At 45.2% G+C, this 18121-nt stretch overlaps 1 protein-coding gene across 2 annotated transcripts in view; it reads right to left on the bottom strand.

Moving 5' to 3' along the window:
- Positions 1–18121, bottom strand: part of LOC134352661 (sodium/calcium exchanger 3-like) — a 656469-nt gene that overhangs the window by 637679 nt on the left and 669 nt on the right. The gene's annotated exons all lie outside the window — the stretch shown is intronic.

Here is an 18121-nt window from a genome sequence, read left to right as displayed (position 1 = left end):
TGGTTAAAAGCCAATTACTGAGCCAAGTCACCAGGAAAATCTCTCCAGCTATTGTCATGGTCATGAGGTCTTTTCTCCCCACCTGGTCATCCTCCACATCGCCACCCCTATTCACTGGAAGAGTGTGATTAATGCCACTCTTCCATCACAGGAAAAGCCCTCCCCACCATTGAGCACATCTACTTGTGGAGTGTCTCCACATGAAAGCAGCATCCATCGTCGAGGACCCCCACCATCCCGGCCACGCTTGCTTCTTGCTGCTGCCATTGGGAACGAGGTACAGGAGATCAAGGTCCCACACCACCAGGTTCAGGAAGAGTTATTACCCTATAACCACCAGGCTTCTGAACCGCCTTCACTCACCTCAACACTGAACTGATTTCTCAATCTATGAACTCACTCTCTAGGACTCTGCAACTCATGTTTTCAGTATTATTTATTTATTATGTATTTGCACTGGTTGTTTTCTTTTGCACATTGGTTGTTTGGCAGTCTTTTTTACGTTAATTTTCAATGATACTATTGTATTTCTTTGTTCTACTATGAATGTCCACAGGAAAATGAGTCTCAGCATAGTATATGGTGACATATACATACTTTTATAATAAATTTACTTGGAGCTTTGAATTTGTTTATTCACTATCCGAAGGGCTTGTTGCCAACCTCAGCTTTTAGCACAGCAGCATGAGACTAACCAAAGTTCATTAAGCTAAGCTCCTAATCGGAGATAGTTCAAAATAAATTTTATCAAAGTATATACACAAAGTCACTATATACAACCCCAAGGTTCATTTTCTTGCAGGCATACTCAATAAATCTATAGAACAATAACCATGACAGAATCAATGAAAGACTGCACTAACGTCAGTGTTGAACCAGAGTGCAGGAGACAACAAACTGTGCAAATGCAAAAAGAAGAAATAATAATAATAAATAAATTTTATTGGAAAGGGAGGGAAAAAAAACACAAATTGTGCAAACAATAAAAGCAAGGAACAATGTTCAGAATAAAATAGAGTCCATAGATCCAGAACTCAGAACAGCCGAAGTAAGCCCGTAGCCTCAGTTCATCACGCAGCGGGGCAAATCACCGCAAAGCTTGCATACACAAAGCACGTAGCAGCCAGGGCAGCCTCACTGCCTCAATGCTGCGGAGGGAGGAGTAAACGTTATGGAAGAACAAACAAAAAAAATTCATGACATATGTGAGTGATGATAAACCTGATTCTGATTTGGGTCTCTATTGTGGACTGAGAGTGGGAAGGTCGGGGGGTGCAGGGAGAGGAGAACGTGGAGGGAGCGGGTAGCACCAGAGAGAGATTCTGTAATGATCAATAAACCAGTTGTTTAGCATCAAATGACCTTGCCTGGCATCTCAGAGCTGGGGGGCCATCTGCACCCATGCCACCTCCCCCGTCCCTGGCAATCCTTCTCTGCCACCTGTTCCACACATCTCGCACAGCACTCCACCCTCACCGTTCCTGCCAGTTTTACAAACTCACTCTCTACTTCACCCGGATCTGGGCCGTACCCTCCAAATATCCGGACCTGCCTCTCGGTTTTTTTTTTGCCCTACCTTACTTTCCATTTTTCTATTTATGATTTATAATTTAAAATTTTATATTTACTAATTTTTACTATTTTTAATATTTAATATTTGTAATCCAGGGAGCAGGAAGCACAGAATCAAATATCGCTGTGATGATTGTACATTCTAGTATCAATTGTTTGGCGACAATAAAGTATAAAGTTGAAAAATACAGTACTGTGGAAAAGTCTTAGGCACCCCAGCTACATATATACATATATCACAGTACTGTAGCTGCCCTTGTACTTGTTCCCTTCTGCGCCTAATGGCACATCGGGGTGACAACTTTGCTATTTCTTCAGCCCTTGTCTTTTTCCTCTTTTAAAAACGAGGGTCAAGTTGCCGGCTCGATGCACAACCCAGCACGGGTTGCGAGGAGCCAGCCAGATTCGAACTTAGGACCACTCGCTTCAAAAGTCCAGTGCTGCTGCCTTTGGGATCCTTTAAAACCCTCAAGAGAAACCTCAACACGGAATTCACAGTTAAAAACAATTTTGATTCTCTCAGAAAGAAAATGGTGGCGAGCTCTCCTCACCCCTTTCGCCACTTTTGATTGTCAGAGTGATCAGCCTACTGTCTTCTGTTGTAAAACAGATTAATCTTCTCACAATAAGAAATAAGACATAACTGATGCCCAAAAGCAAACTCTGCTTGGCCACTTTCCTGCATGAAGCACCATAGAATACAAATGAACATGTTAATGAGTCTGCTTTGTTAACAGGTCAATAGTGGCAAGGCAAATCTGTTAACATGTGCACACATACACGCGCATCACGACAAGTGGGCAGTACATGCACATGTGATACACATAGACACATGCTTGTATGTGAACACAAACACTGTAATTTCCAGAAAGTAGCATCACAGATTGAGAAGGTCACAAAGAAAGCTTTTGGCACATTGGCCTTCATAAATCAAAGTACTAAGTACAGAAGATGGGATGTTATGTTATGTTGACATCAATGAGGCCTAGTTTGGAGTGTTGTGCGCAGTTTTGGTCACCTACCTGCAAGAAACATGCAAGTAAGATTGAAAGATAGGCAATAGGTGCAGGAGTAGGCCATTCGGCCCTTCGAGCCAGCACCGCCATTCACTGTGATCATGGCTGATCAACCACAATCAGTATCCAGTTCTGTCTTATCCCCATAACCTTTGATTCAGATTACAGAGAAAATTTACAAGAACATTGCCGGGTCTGGAGAACCTGAAGCTAAATGGGATGATTGAATAGGATAGGACTTTATTCCTTGGAATGTAGAAGACTGAGAGGAAGTTTGATAGAGGTATTCAAAATTATGAGGGGTATAGATCAGGCAAATGCAAGCAGGCTTCTTCCACTGAGTTTGGATGGATCCACAACCATGGGTGATGGGTGAAAAGTTTAAGGGGACCATGAGGGGAAACTTCTTCACTCTGAGGGTGGTGAGAGTGTGGAACGAGCTGCCAGCACCAATAGTTCATGCGATCTCAATTTCAATTGTACAAGGGCTAAGAGAGTTGTAAAAGAGCGCCTGAAGGCTTTATGTGTCAATGCAAGGAGCATTCGTAATAAGGTGGATGAATTGAAAGTGCAGATTGTTATTAATGATTATGATATAGTTGGGATCACAGAGACATGGCTCCAGGGTGACCAGGGATGGGAGCTTAACGTTCAGGGATATTCAATATTCAGGAGGGATAGACATGAAGGAAGGGGAGGTGGGGTGGCGTTGCTGGTTAAAAAAGAGATTAACGCAATAGAAAGGAAGGACATAAGCCGGGAAGATGTGGAATCGATATGGGTGGAGCTGCGTAACACTAAGGGGCAGAAGACGCTGGTGGGAGTTGTGTACAGGCCACCTAACAGTAGTAGTGAGGTTGGAGATGGTATTAAACAGGAAATTAGAAATGTGTGCAATAAAGGAACAGCAGTTATAATGGGTGACTTCAATCTACATGTAGACTGGGTGAACCAAATTGGTAAAGGTGCTGAGGAAGAGGATTTCTTGGAATGTATGCGGGATGGTTTTTTGAACCAACATGTCGAGGAACCAACTAGAGAGCAGGCTATTCTGGACTGGGTTTTGAGCAATGAGGAAGGGTTAATTAGCGATCTTGTCGTGAGAGGCCCCTTGGGTAAGAGTGACCATAATATGGTGGAATTCTTCATTAATATGGAGAGTGACATAGTTAATTCAGAAACAAAGGTTCTGAACTTAAAGGGGGGTAACTTTGAAGGTATGAGACGTGAATTAGCTAAGATAGACTGGCAAATGACACTTAAAGGATTGACGGTGGATATGCAATGGCAAGCATTTAAAGGTTGCATGGATGAACTACAACAATTGTTCATCCCAGTTTGGCAAAAGAATAAATCAAGGAAGGTAGTGCACCCGTGGCTGACAAGAGAAATTAGGGATAGTATCAATTCCAAAGAAGTAGCATACAAATTAGCCAGAGAAAGTGGCTCACCTGAGGACTGGGAGAAATTCAGAGTTCAGCAAAGAAGGACAAAGGGCTTAATTAGGAAGGGGAAAAAAAGATTATGAGAGAAAACTGGCAGAGAACATAAAAACGGACTGTAAAAGCTTTTATAGATATGTAAAAAGGAAAAGACTGGTAAAGACAAATGTAGGTCCCCTGCAGACAGAAACAGGTGAATTGATTATGGGGAGCAAGGACATGGCAGACCAATTGAATAATTATTTTGGTTCTGTCTTCACTAAGGAGGACATAAATAATCTTCCAGAAATAGTAAGGGACAGAGGGTCCAGTGAGATGGAGGAACTGAGTGAAATACATGTTAGTAGGGAAGTGGTGTTAGGTAAATTGAAGGGATTGAAGGCAGATAAATCCCCAGGGCCAGATGGTCTGCATCCTAGAGTGCTTAAGGAAGTAGCCCAAGAAATAGTGGATGCATTAGTGATAATTTTTCAAAACTCGTTAGATTCTGGACTAGTTCCTGAGGATTGGAGGGTGGCTAATGTAACCCCACTTTTTAAAAAAGGAGGGAGAGAGAAACCGGGGAATTATAGGTCGGTTAGCCTAACGTCAGTGGTGGGGAAACTGCTGGAGTCAGTTATCAAGGATGTGATAACAGCACATTTGGAAAGCGGTGAAATGATCGGACAAAGTCAGCATGGATTTGTGAAAGGAAAAGCATGTCTGACGAATCTCATAGAATTTTTTGAGGATGTAACTAGTAGAGTGGATAGGGGAGAACCAGTGGATGTGGTATATTTGGATTTTCAAAAGGCTTTTGACAAGGTCCCACACAGGAGATTAGTGTGCAAACTTAAAGCACATGGTATTGGGGGTAAGGTATTGGTGTGGGTGGAGAATTGGTTAGCAGACAGGAAGCAAAGAGTGGGAATAAACGGGACCTTTTCAGAATGGCAGGCGGTAACTAGAGGGGTACCGCAAGGCTCAGTGCTGGGACCCCAGTTGTTTACAATATATATTAATGACTTGGATGAGGGAATTAAATGCAGCATCTCCAAGTTTGCGGATGACACGAAGCTGGGTGGCAGTGTTAGCAGTGAGGAGGATGCTAAGAGGATGCAGGGTGACTTGGATAGGTTGGGTGAGTGGGCAAACTCATGGCAGATGCAATTTAATGTGGATAAATGTGAAGTTATCCACTTTGGTGGCAAAAATAGGAAAACAGATTATTATCTGAACGGTGGCCGATTAGGAAAAGGGGAGGTGCAACGAGACCTGGGTGTCATTGTACACCAGTCATTGAAAGTGGGCATGCAGGTACAGCAGGCGGTGAAAAAGGCGAACGGTATGCTGGCATTTATAGCGAGAAGATTCGAGTACAGGAGCAGGGAGGTACTACTGCAGTTGTACAAGGCCTTGGTGAGACCACACCTGGAGTATTGTGTGCAGTTTTGGTCCCCTAATCTGAGGAAAGACATCTTTGCCATAGAGGGAGTACAAAGAAGGTTCACCAGATTGATTCCTGGGATGGCAGGTCTTTCATATGAAGAAAGACTGGATGAACTGGGCTTGTACTCGTTGGAATTTAGAAGATTGAGGGGGGATCTGATTGAAACGTATAAGATCCTAAAGGGATTGGACAGGCTAGACGCAGGAAGATTGTTCCCGATGTTAGGGAGGTCCAGAACGAGGGGTCACAGTTTGAGGATAGAGGGGAAGCCTTTTAGGACCGAGATTAGGAAAAATAGGAAAAACTTCTTCACACAGAGAGTGGTGAATCTGTGGAATTCTCTGCCACAGCAAACTGTTGAGGCCAGTTCATTGGCTATGGTTAAGAGGGAGTTAGATATGGCCCTTGTGGCTACAGGGGTCAGGGGGTATGGAGGGAAGGCTGGGGCAGGGTTCGGAGTTGGATGATCAGCCATGATCATAATAAATGGCGGTGCAGGCTCGAAGGGCCGAATGGCCTACTCCTGCACCTATTTTCTATGTTTCAAGGTTTAAGGGAAGGTTGAATAGGTCCGTGGTTGGTGGGGTATGGTCCGGGTGCAGGGTCGATCGGAGTAGGTTACTTAAATGGCTCAGCATCAACTAGATGGGCAAAACAGCCTGTTTCTGTGCTGTATTTTTCTATTACTCTGAAGTAGCTCAAGCAGAAACCAATTTGTATTTGCGTCCACTCAACTAATTAAAGCTTCAAGTAAAGATGGAGTGCAACGATGTTATACAAGGATGGGCGTGAGCAGCCATTACAAATACCACGACACATCATGGCTTAAGGCATCTCATTATTACTGTGTGGCGCTGTCCACTTACTAGTGCTGAAAATGAAAAAAAAATTACAAATTCCCGGAAGAAATAAGAGTTATTACAGGATTAATCTCTCGCCCCATCACTGAACTCTCCCCACAACCTATGGACTCACTTTCAAGGACTCTTCATCTCATGTTCTTGATATTAATTACTTTTTTTATGATAATAAATAATTTTATAATAATGACCATAAGATATAGGAGCAGAATTAGGCCATTTGGCCCATCAAGTCTGCTCCACCATGATATTAAGGTTGATCCATTTTTCCTCTCAGTCCTGATCTCCTGCCTACACCTCTCCCCCACCCCATATTCCTTCATGGCCTGACCAATCAAGAACCTATAAACTTCTGCTTTAAATATACATAAAGTTGCCTGTGGCAAAGAATTCCACAGATTTACCCCTCTGGCTATAGACAATAAATATATTTTTTTTCTCTCTTTTGCATTTGCAGAATGTGTTCTCTTTTGCACATTGGTTGCTTGTCCGTCCTGCTGAGTGTGGTCTTTCCTTGATTCTTTTGTGTTTCTTGCCTCTCAAAGTCCAACCCTACATCCACGTCGTGAGAGGTGGAAACGGGTAAGGCCGGCCAACAGGGATCTGGTGAAGCTATACAATGGATTACAAAAATATTGATGAACTCAACCATACCATTCGACTTTGGACAATGGAGACGGGAGATCATCAATGGCTTGTGCTCCACTGGATCCAAGGAACCTAGAAGAATGGTGTTTCTTGTATTTACTGTGTATGCCCGCAAGAAAATGAATCTCAAGGTTGTACATGGCAACACATGAAGTTCAAAGTAAATTTATTATCAAATAAATATACCACCCTGTGGTTCATTTTCTTGCAAGCATTAGATTAGATTATGAGGACACGCAGTCCTCTTTTATTGTCCTCTTTTATCACAGGGTTCCCATTCTCCTTGGACAGAGAGCACAGTGACCTGTGGCCGAGCAAGCTCTCCGCCATCAGTGCTTGTTGAAGCCCGATGGACAATTCAGGATGGTACTGAGGGGGATTCCCTTTCCCCCGTATCCAACAACCCAATGCTCAATCTTTCTTGCCTATTCAAAGTTCAGAGTAAATCTAGTGTCAAAGTCCATATATGTCGCCATATACAACCACGAGTTTCGATTTCTTGCAGGCATACTCAGTAAATCTAAGAACCATAATGGAATCAATGAAAGATTCCCTCCCCCACCACCACAGGGCGAAAAAACAAGCAATCTGCAAAAGACAACGAACTGTGCAAATACAAATGCAAGTGATGGACAGTTGGAGTTAAACAGCACAGAAACAAGCCCTTCTGGCCCCATCAAGAGGCCAACCATAGATGGGTGAGCAGCTTTGAGTACCTGATTGTCAACATCTCTGAAAATCTGTCCCAAGCCCAGCACTTCAATGCATTTGCAAAGGAGGCATGCCAGCAGCTACATTTCATTCAGAGTTTGAGGAGATTTCGTATGGGAAAATTTCGACACACATACCCTGGACAGCATTCTAACTGGCTGCATCACCATCTGCTGCACGGGAGTGGAATAGGTTGCGCGGGGGGGGGGGGCTGTAAACTCACCCAGCTGCATCATGGGCATCAGAGGGCATCTTCAAAAGGTGGCATTAATGGTTAAGGATTCCCAAGCCCTCTTCTGATTGCTACCATCAGGAAGGAGGTACAGGAGACTGAAGACACACACATTCATCATTTGAGGAACAGCTTCTTCCCCTCTGCCATCATACTTCTGAATGGCCCACGAATTCAAGAACACTACCTCACTATTTTTTCTCTTTTTGCACTACTTATTTAATATGTATTTCTTATTGTAATGTATAATATATTTTGTGTATAGCACTGTTCCCGCAAAACAATACATTTCGCAATATTACCGTGACGATGATAATGGCTTCCACCTGTCTCGAATGGGTCAGTCCGTTCTGTCACAACGAACAGTGGCACTGGACTGACCTCAACAGGGCACAAGCCTGGGCGGAAGGTATGGAGATCTTGGGATGCCCAGTCGTCCAGCCCGGTGTTGTCCAAAAGAAAGCGAAGCAATACGTTTGGCACCAGCTTGGCTGCAGGAGCTGCCGGAAGGATGTTCAGTGACGTCCAGCCGTCTTAGGGACTCCACTCTGGATTTTCTGTCCAGCTTTACTCCCGTAGCCTTCGTCTCTCTCGAGACTGTCCACAAGGCAGTGGGGCTATTTACCCATAGCTGGGGAATTTCACAATATATCTCAGTTCCAATACACCTGATTCTGAACTCGACCGGGCCAAACACCCGATGTAGTCTCAGTTGCCCGAATTTGGTGCATATCCCTCTAAGCCAGGGGTTCCCAGGTTGGCAACCCTGCACTAAACCTTTCCTATCAATTTACATTCCAAATGTCCTTTACACAGTACCTTGTTACTATACCTGCCTCAATTACTTTCTCTGACAGATCGCTCTATATCCCAACCACCCTCTTCATCTTCTGTGGTTTTAAGGTGCATTAGCACCACTTTCTGAACTGAAGTGTGGGTCAGGATATCTAAATACTCATATATTTTATATATATATTTGTATCCTACCTGTAAGGAGTTTGTACGTTCTCCCAGTGACCGTGTGGGTTTCCTCCGGGTGCTCTGGTTTCCTCCCACAGTCCAAAGACATACCGGTTGGTAGGTTAAGTGGTCATTGTAAATTGACCCATGCTTAGGCTAGGATTAAATCGGGGGTTACTGGGTGGCGCGGCTTGAAGGCCTATTCCATGTTGCATCTCAATAAATGAAAATAAATAGATTCTTTAAAAAAAGACCTGTATTCTTAAAGAACACCCACAAAATGCCGGGGGAACTCAACAGTCAGGTAACATCTATAGAAACGATTAAACAGTCAATGTTTCAGGCTGAGACCCTTCTTCAGGACTGGAAAGGAAGGGGTAAGATGCCTTCTTAAGGAACTGCACTATGTATTTAAAGCAATAATCCTGTGAGGTTCCTTAAGGTTGTTACAGTCAAGGGTAGTAATGGGTTTAAGCTCCCACTACCTATTAAATGCTCCCAGTAGCGTACACCTCAGATAGCTTCTAACAACCAAGTCCAGCTCCTGGCCTTTACGTGTGGCTTAGCTACTAAGCCCGGCAGAACCGTTTCTACTGACAGGAGGAGGGACAAAGGCGGGTTACTGATGCCTTAAAACCAGTCACTTCAGGCAGATGAGCCTCGTCAGCCGTGGTTGGCAGCTCATCTGGAAGGAAAGCCCTGATCTTGAATCTCCGCTGCCTTGAGGGCATATCCACTCATGGGGAAGACTTCGGGAGTAATCCCCAAGGAAAACTCCAGAGCTGGAGTCTCTAAGGCAATTCTACATTGAGTTCAACACTGACTAGCAACTCCTGAGACACTGCTGGTGCCAAACCGTGTCGGTCTCTGCCGTTCCTTTGGGTTCATCAGATGTGTGGAGAGGGGGAGCTTGCTGCATGGGCAACGGCTTGCTCTCCTTAGTCACCTTGAGGAATTTAAGGTAGGGGGTTATATGGGAGGCAGGGTTTGAGGGTCGGCACAACATTGTGGGCCGAAGGACCTGTACTGTGCTGTACCGTTCTACGTTCTATATCGTACTGCCCTGGCTTGTGTATCTTGACAGCTAGGACGCAGAATCCATGGTCAACTCTGACTAACAGAGTCCTCACTCACTCATTCTGTGATCTTTCTGCCAAATACTCTAATGTTAAATTGTATTTTATTCTGTGATAGCTTTAAAAATCAACCATCCTCTCTCTTGATTATATCTTGGACCACCCCGTTGTGTGACTAAGTTGCCCTATTTTATATCTTTCCCCTCTCACCCTCAACCTGTGACCTATCGTCTTTTTTTATTTCCTTTCTCCTGGGGTGGGGGATGGGATCTCAAACTATTCACCTTATCCATGCCCCTCATGATTTTCCAATCCTCCATACGATCACCCCTCAGTCTCCTGTGCTCCAGAAAAAAAGTCCTAGGCTATCTAATCTTTCCTTATAAATCAGGCCCTTTGTTGCCAGCGTCACCTCTGCCACAAGAGATTCAGAAAATGCTAAGAATCTTGAGCAATACACACATAAAATGCTGGAGGATCTCAGCATTCATAGAGAGGAATAAACAGTCGATATTTCGGGCCAGAACCCTTCATCAAGACTTTTTTTTTGGAGGAGGGTGGCAGTGGGTAAGAGCTAGAATCATAGAGCCATAGAAAACTACAGCACAAGAAACAGGCCATTCAGCCCATCTAGTCAATGCTGATGTCTCCTCGTACAGTGATGGAATGTTTGCAAGTAAATTGCCAAGATCAGAGAACAACTCAGCCCATCCATTTGCCATTCCTCGGCTCAATAACCCAGCTGATCAAGGTGCTTCCGCAAGTCCTGATAAATATGTTCACTGTTAACGGCATCGCCTATTTTAGTGTCATCTGCAAACTTAATGGCCATGCCTCGTTCACTCTCATCCAAATCATTGACATCGATGACAAATAGCAATGGGCCGAGCACCAAAGCTCGGACCTGCTCAAGAAGATCGTCCAGCCAAATCCTCCAACTATAAGGGACACTAATTCATAGAGATGACTGATAATAAGAGAGCAGAACGTGGGACAGGAAGAATAGTCAATGTGTTCAGGGCATCTGAATCAGATTTAATATCAACAGCATATTTCATGAAATCTGTTGTCCTTGTAGCAGCAGGACATTGTTATACATAATATTAACTGTAAATTAGATTATATATGCATACACACACCTAGGTAGTTAAAAAGTTCAATTAAATATGCAGTGCAAAAAGGGAGAAAATAAAGTATTGATGTAGTGTCATGGGTTCAATGTCCATTCAGAAATCGGACGGCAGAGGGGAAGAAGCTGTTCCTGAATCATTGCGTGTGTGCCTTCAGGCTCCAGTACCTTCTTCTTGATGGTAGCAATGAGGAGAGGGCATCAGGATCAGAATAAATTTTAATATCACCGGCATGTGTCATGAAAGTTGTTAACTTCGCGGCAGCAGTACAATCCAATTAGCCCATTAGGCTGCATGATGAGTCAATCTGTAGCTGGGGAAATGATGACAACCTCTTGTTCGACTGTTTAAGGTAACTTAATTTTTATTCTTCCTTCCTTCTCTTCCAATATTTGTATATCTGTGCACTTGGAATGCTACTGCGACTAATTTCCTTTGGGATCAATAATCTATCTATCAATACATGATAATATAGATCATCACCACCTTCTCAAGGGCAACTAGGGATGGGCAATAAATTCTGGGTTAGCTGGCAACAACCACATCCTGTAAATAAATTTTTAAAAACTGAATTAGAGTAAGTATACGTATATATGTATATCAAATAGTTAAATAAGTAAATATTTACTTATTTAGTTACTTAAATAAATAACTCTTATAAGAACCTCGTTCCTGATGGTAGCAATAAGACCAGGGCATGTCCTGGGAGATGGGGATCCTTAATGATGCATGTAGCCTTTTTGAAGCATTGCGCCTTGAAGATGTCTCAGCTACCATGGAGGCTGGTGCCCATGATGGAGCTGACTGAGTTTACAAATCTCTGCAGCTTATTTTGATCCTGTGCAGTAGCATTCCCCCCACCATGCCTCACACCCCCATATCAGACAGTGATGCAAAGGAATCAAACTCAGGGTTAGTTTATTCAACTAGTAATACAACATGATTAAATTCAAATGTCATAGCTGGGGGTGGTAATGGGGATAAGATCCCATTACCTATAAATTACTCCAAATGGCGTGCGACTCTAACAGCCTCTGACAACCAAGTCCAACTCTTGGCCTTAATGTGTGGCTTAGCTACTAGGCCCGGCGGAACTGTTTCTACTGACAAGAGAAGGGGCAAAGGCGGACTACTGGTGCCTCAAAACCAGCTGCTTCGGGCAGGTAGGGCTCGTCAGCCTTGTCGGCAGCCTGCCTAGGAGAAGGAAAACTCTTGATTTTAAACCTCCGCTGCCTTGCAGCCATACCCACCCACGGGAAAGGCTTCGGGAGTAAACCCCAAGGAAGAAATCCGGAGCTGGGGTCCCTCAGGCAGTTTGGTGTTGTTTACAACTTCACTCTGGCAACCTCTGCGAGGACATCCGGTGCCAAGCTGTATCGGCGCTTGCCCTTCCCTTGGGCTACATCAGTGACGTGGAGAGGGGGAACCCGCTGCACGGGCAACAGCCGGTTCTTCAAATCTTCCCGCCCAGGCTTGCGCCCTGGAGAGGACACAGTCCACCAGAGGCGTAAACCGATGATCCCCTGGGATCGACGGCTGCCTACTACCACTAAATTCAAAATGTGTTCGCTGTTTGCAGATTAAAGGGTGCAGGCACTTAATTGCTAGTTTACTTTTTCAGCACAGCATTGTGAGTCGAAGGTCAAGTTCCTGGACTTTGCTATTCTGCGCATTGTGTCCCTCTCCGAGGATTGTTTCCTTGTTCATGGTAGAGGGGCCTGGGAGTGCCTGAGATCCCAAGAATGATGCTGTCTGGAGCGCAGCCATCTGGCTCTCAGCTCCTAGTAGGGTCACCCACACTGGTAAGGTCAAGGGGGAAGTTCTAGACAAAGACCAATCCAACCAATGGTGGAGCTGGTGGAAGATGATGATACATCACAACAGCAGTAAAGGCAGAGGAAAGCTGAAGCAGTGAAGGGTTCCCAACTGGCTTGTAGCCCATGCCACTGGACCCTGGCGTCAATCTGTCAAGGACTTTGTGGTGGCTGCCTGTGCCTCAGCATCCACACGTTAAACAATGTCACTCACAGGCGTTCTCTATTAAGGGGATCCACTGTAACATGCCGGACTAAGTCCCGTGACACGATCAGCAAGAGGCCAAAACATGTGGAACTATGGCCTCCTGAGCACCTACCAATAGACAACCCCTTAGGAGGACATCATACTTCAGAATCAGTTTTAAAGTCACTGGCAAATGTCTTGAAATTTGTTCAAAGACAAGAGAAAATCTGCAGATGCTGGATTCTCATCGACGTCGATGTCAAATAGCTATGGGCCGAGCACCAAGCCTTGGACCTGCTCCAAGAAGGTCGCCCAGCCAAATCCTCCAACTACCGGGGGGCACAAATTCAGAGAGATGACTGACAACAAGAGAGCAGAACATGGGACAGGAAGAATACAGTCAGCATGTTCACGAAATCTGTTGTTATGCTGCAGCAGTACACAATGCAATGCATAATGATAAAAACTGTGAATTAAAGTATAGATTTTTTCCAAGTTAAATTTATTAAGTAGTGCAAAAAGAGAAATTAAAAAGTAGTGAGGTAGTGTTCATGGGTTCAAAGCCCATTCAGAAATCTGATGGCAGAGGGGAAGAAGCCATTCCTAAATCGTTGTGTATATCTTCAGGGTCCTGTAGCTCCTCCCTGGTGATAGCAATGAAAAGGTGGCATCACCTGACTTGAGTCTTCACAATACTGCTATGACTGTGTTCTGTGCTCCATACATGGCCAGGATGAGTAAGATCTTAGCGGCACCCACAAGTGCAGGTGATCAGGCCACAATACAACATAGCAACGCGCTGCATTCTGAGTGAAATTAAACAAAAGTGAGCACAACATACAATACCACAGTGGCAGAACTCACAGCATAGTGACTGTGTTCAACACAATGTGACACAAGGTGTCAAAACACATATTAAGATAATTGCGGTTAAAAAAATGCACGAGACTAGTCAGTGCAAAACAGAGCACTCAGAACTTTCAAGTGGGGCACACACAATACCCGTTACAGCAGCAAAAGTATTCCATGTGAAAGCGGAGGAAACGAGGAAGTGAAAGTGATCACGTTGCACCGAGCTCAGCTCAGAGCAATATCATGCATGCTTTAAAGGATACACTCAGTGGCCACTAGCTGTTCCTCTATCAAGCAGTAGTAAATCAAGGCAACTGGACTTGTTGTGTTGTCTAGAAGATGTTTTGCCACTCGACTGAGAAGCTTCTTCAGTTCTGATCCACGTTGGGTAAATTTTCCGACTTATAAACTCTGTGAGTTGTTTAAAGCTTTAGTAATCACATGAGGGTCATTAAGAGTCGCACATGAGGGTCGTTAAGAGTCGTAGAGGTAATGAGAGGGTCATTAGTCTTATCTTTGCGTGAATGGAGGTGTGAACTGTTGTGGAGGAGCCAGGGTAGAGATGTTAGGACTGCTTTGTAAGTAGCTGATGGGTGGTGTTGAACCCCGACCCTCTCTGTTCAGGGATGGGTTTTTCAGTTTGACAAAGATGGCTTCCTTAACCCCTCTTTCAAGCCACCTGCCCTCCCTGTCCAAGATGTGCGCTTCGTTATCATCAAAGGGGTGTCCCCTGTCCTTTAGGTGTAGATATACAGCTGAGTCTTAACCAGAGGTGTTAGCCCGCTTATGCTGGGCCATCTGTTTGTGAAGTGGTCGTTTTGTCTCGCCGATATACAGATTTGTGCGGTTCTCATTGCATTGGATAGCATGTACAATATTGCTCTGTTTATGTTTGGGTGTAGGATCCCTGGGGTGGACAAGTTTCTGTCCGAGTGTGTTCGTAGGTTGGAAAAACACAGGTCAACACTCGGCTGTATAACTACACCTAAAGGACAGGGGACACCCCTTTGATGATAACGAAGCGCACATCTTGGACAGGGAGGGCAGGTGGCTTGAAAGAGGGGTTAAGGAAGCCATCTTTGTCAAACTGAAAAACCCATCCCTGAACAGAGAGGGTCGGGGTTCAACACCACCTATCAGCTACTTACAAAGCAGTCTTAACATCTCTACCTCGGCATCTCCACAACAGTTGACAGCTTCATTCATGCAAAGATAAGACTAATGACCCTCTCATTACCTCTACGACTCTTAACGACTCTCATGTGATTGCTATGCCTTTAAACAACTCACAGAGTTTATAAACTGGAGAACTACCCACCATAGATCAGAACTGAAGAAGCCTCTCGGGCGAGTGGCAAAACATCTTCTCGACAACACAGCAAGTCCAGTTGCCTTGATTTACTATTGCTTGACATACAATGACCTGGATGACTGAGAACCTTCGTAGACGAGTTGTTCCTCTCCGTGCCCTGTGGCACCTTGGGCAGCAAGCCTGCCGTTTCAGCATTTGCCTGCTTTTTTTTTTACGAGGCCGAGTTGCTAGCTCGACGCTCAACTCTGCATGGATGGAAAGCGTGCAAGGAGCCAACCGGATTCAAAGCGAGGACCAATAGTTCAATAGCTCCATTTAATATCAGAAAATCTATACAATAATAATCCTGAAATTCTTTTGCTTCACAGACATCCACAAAAACGGAGGAGTGCCCCAAAGAATGGGTGACAGTTAAAATGTTAGAACCCAAAAGCCCCTCACTCGCAAGCAGCAGCCCTCCTCCACCCCCACTTCCACAAAAAAAAGCATCAGCACCCTCCACCCGCTAAGCATGCAATTGCAAGGCCCCCAGTAAAGACCATAATCTGCAGTATAACAAAAGCTAATCATTCACCCGACAATTCGACACGCCACAGGCTCTCTCTCTCTCTCTTTCCCTAATAAAGGGAAAAAGAGGTGCTCCCTTTCACACTAAGAAGGGTTACATAACAACACAACTCACCTCAAGGTCTGGTGCTGATGCCACCACACCAAAGGCTGGCTATATTAGGTACTCCTACTCATTAATGTGTTTATCTAATCAGCCAATCACGTGGCAGCAACTCAATACATAAAAGCATGCAGACATGGTCAAGAGGTTCAGTTATTGTTCAGACCAAACACTGAAAATGGGGGAAAAAAATGTGATCTGAGTGACTCTGACTGTGAAATGATTGTTGGTGCCAGACAGGGTGCTTGGAGTATTTCAGAAACTGTTGATCTCCTGGGATTTACACCCACAACAGTCTCTATAGTTTACGGAGTCTGGCCGGGGGGAAAAAAAACCAAAAAAAAAATCCAGTGAGCAGCAGTTCTGTGGGTGAGAACACTTTGTTAATCAGAGAGATCAGAGGAGAATGACCAGATTGGTTCAAGCTGAGAGAAAGGCAACAGTAACTCAAATAACCATGCATTGCAACAGTGCAGAAGAGCATCTCTGAATGCACAGCACGTCGCACCTTGAAGTGGATGGGCTACAGCAGCAGAAGACCATGAGTGTTACTTTACACTGAGTGGCTTCTGTATCTAATAAAGTGCCCACAGAGTGTATACATGCTTTAAAGAATGTACCTTTAAACAAAATAAGCAATGTCTTTCATGAAATTATTCTTATTTTCCAGTGCATCCTGATCCCAACCACCCTCAGGCACTGCAACTGTGCAAGTGAAAACCATTTCGCTGAAGGTTCTCCACGTGAGCCAGAGGTGGAGGTCTCTGCTCTCCTACGGAGTGCGTTACTGAGTTCCACGGTCTGAGAAGGCAGCAGAAGCAGATTCAATTCGACTTTGAAGAGGAAGTCTTTGCAGGGCTCAGGGTTCAGAACTAGAGAACGGGACTCATTGAATCGCCCTCCGGGAGAGCTAGCCCAGTTGTGATCGCCAGGCTTCTCCCCCACCCTGCCCACGTTCTGCCCTATTCTATAAAGGCTTAGCAAATCAGGGCAGGGGATGGGTAGGGTCTATTGCAATTGGCTGCACAAAGTAATACTGAGAATTATGGAGCAAAAGGAAGTTTTATAAGCGGCATTTCCTCTGTAAGCAGGTGCTCAGATGCAACAGTGGGAACTGTACAGACTGCAAGACTGCCAGCCTTTCCTTGTAACACCAAGAGCTGTTAGATGCGGCTCCAGAGAGCGAATTCGTGAGAGGAAGGTCAGGCGGAAAATAGCAAGGGTACTACTGAAGACAAGTATGAGCCCAAATGTATGGGAGGGGGAAGGGTCAGGTATAGGACAGTGAGCGAGCAAGGAGGAAAAACTACCAGGGCACAAGACAGGGGCATGAGGTGGGGAAGGCACTGGCAGTCATGGCAGTGAGCATAGCAGGGCACTGGTGGGCATGACAGTGGGGGCATCAGGACACTGGGCACTGGCAGGCATGGTGGGGGGCATCAGGACACTGGTGGGCACAGGGGCCTCGGGGCACTGGACACTGGCAGGCATGATGGTGGGTACATCAGGACATGACACTGGCAGGCATGACAGTGAGGGGGGGATTGGGGCACTGGCAGGCATGTCAGAACACAGGTGGGCGCCTCACAGGGGCATCAGGGCACTGGACACTGGCAGGCATGACAGTGAGGGGGATTGGGGCACTGGCAGGCATGTCTGGACACGAGTGGGCACATCACAGGGGCATCAGGGCACTGGAGACTGGCGGACATGGCAATGATGCATCTGGGCACCGGCGGGGGGCAACAGGGCACTGGTGGGGCATCAAGGAACGAGGTCCAGAGACACAAGACAGAGGGTGAACCTATGACACGACTGTGTGACCAGACGAGCAATGCCCAGACGTGCCCCGACTGAGCTGGTCCAGGAGAAGGTACATACAGTACATCGTATTGAACAGAAACCAGAGTGTGCCCAATACACCTCTTAAACAGAGCGGTGAGTGGGCACAAGACAGCGAGGGCTGCCTACAGAAGGCAAGAGCTTCCAAGCAACATTATGAAAACTAGGGCAATAATATATAAATATACAACGGAATGCACCAGTATCTTTTTTTTAAACTGTGTTATGCCGGGTAAGTCACGACAAATTTAAATCAAAAGGAACAAGCGGACTGCCAGCCAGCTACTGATACTAATAAAGGGGTTCGATTCAGATAAACAGACAGTCTCTAAACTGAGCGCTCGCCGGGGAAGAGAGCCGGCGGTGAC

The sequence above is a fragment of the Mobula hypostoma genome, chromosome 10 (genome assembly GCF_963921235.1).
Source record: "Mobula hypostoma chromosome 10, sMobHyp1.1, whole genome shotgun sequence".
In the NCBI taxonomy this organism is placed as follows: Eukaryota; Metazoa; Chordata; class Chondrichthyes; order Myliobatiformes; family Myliobatidae; genus Mobula; species Mobula hypostoma.
This window is presented reverse-complemented; position numbering and strand designations above follow the sequence as displayed.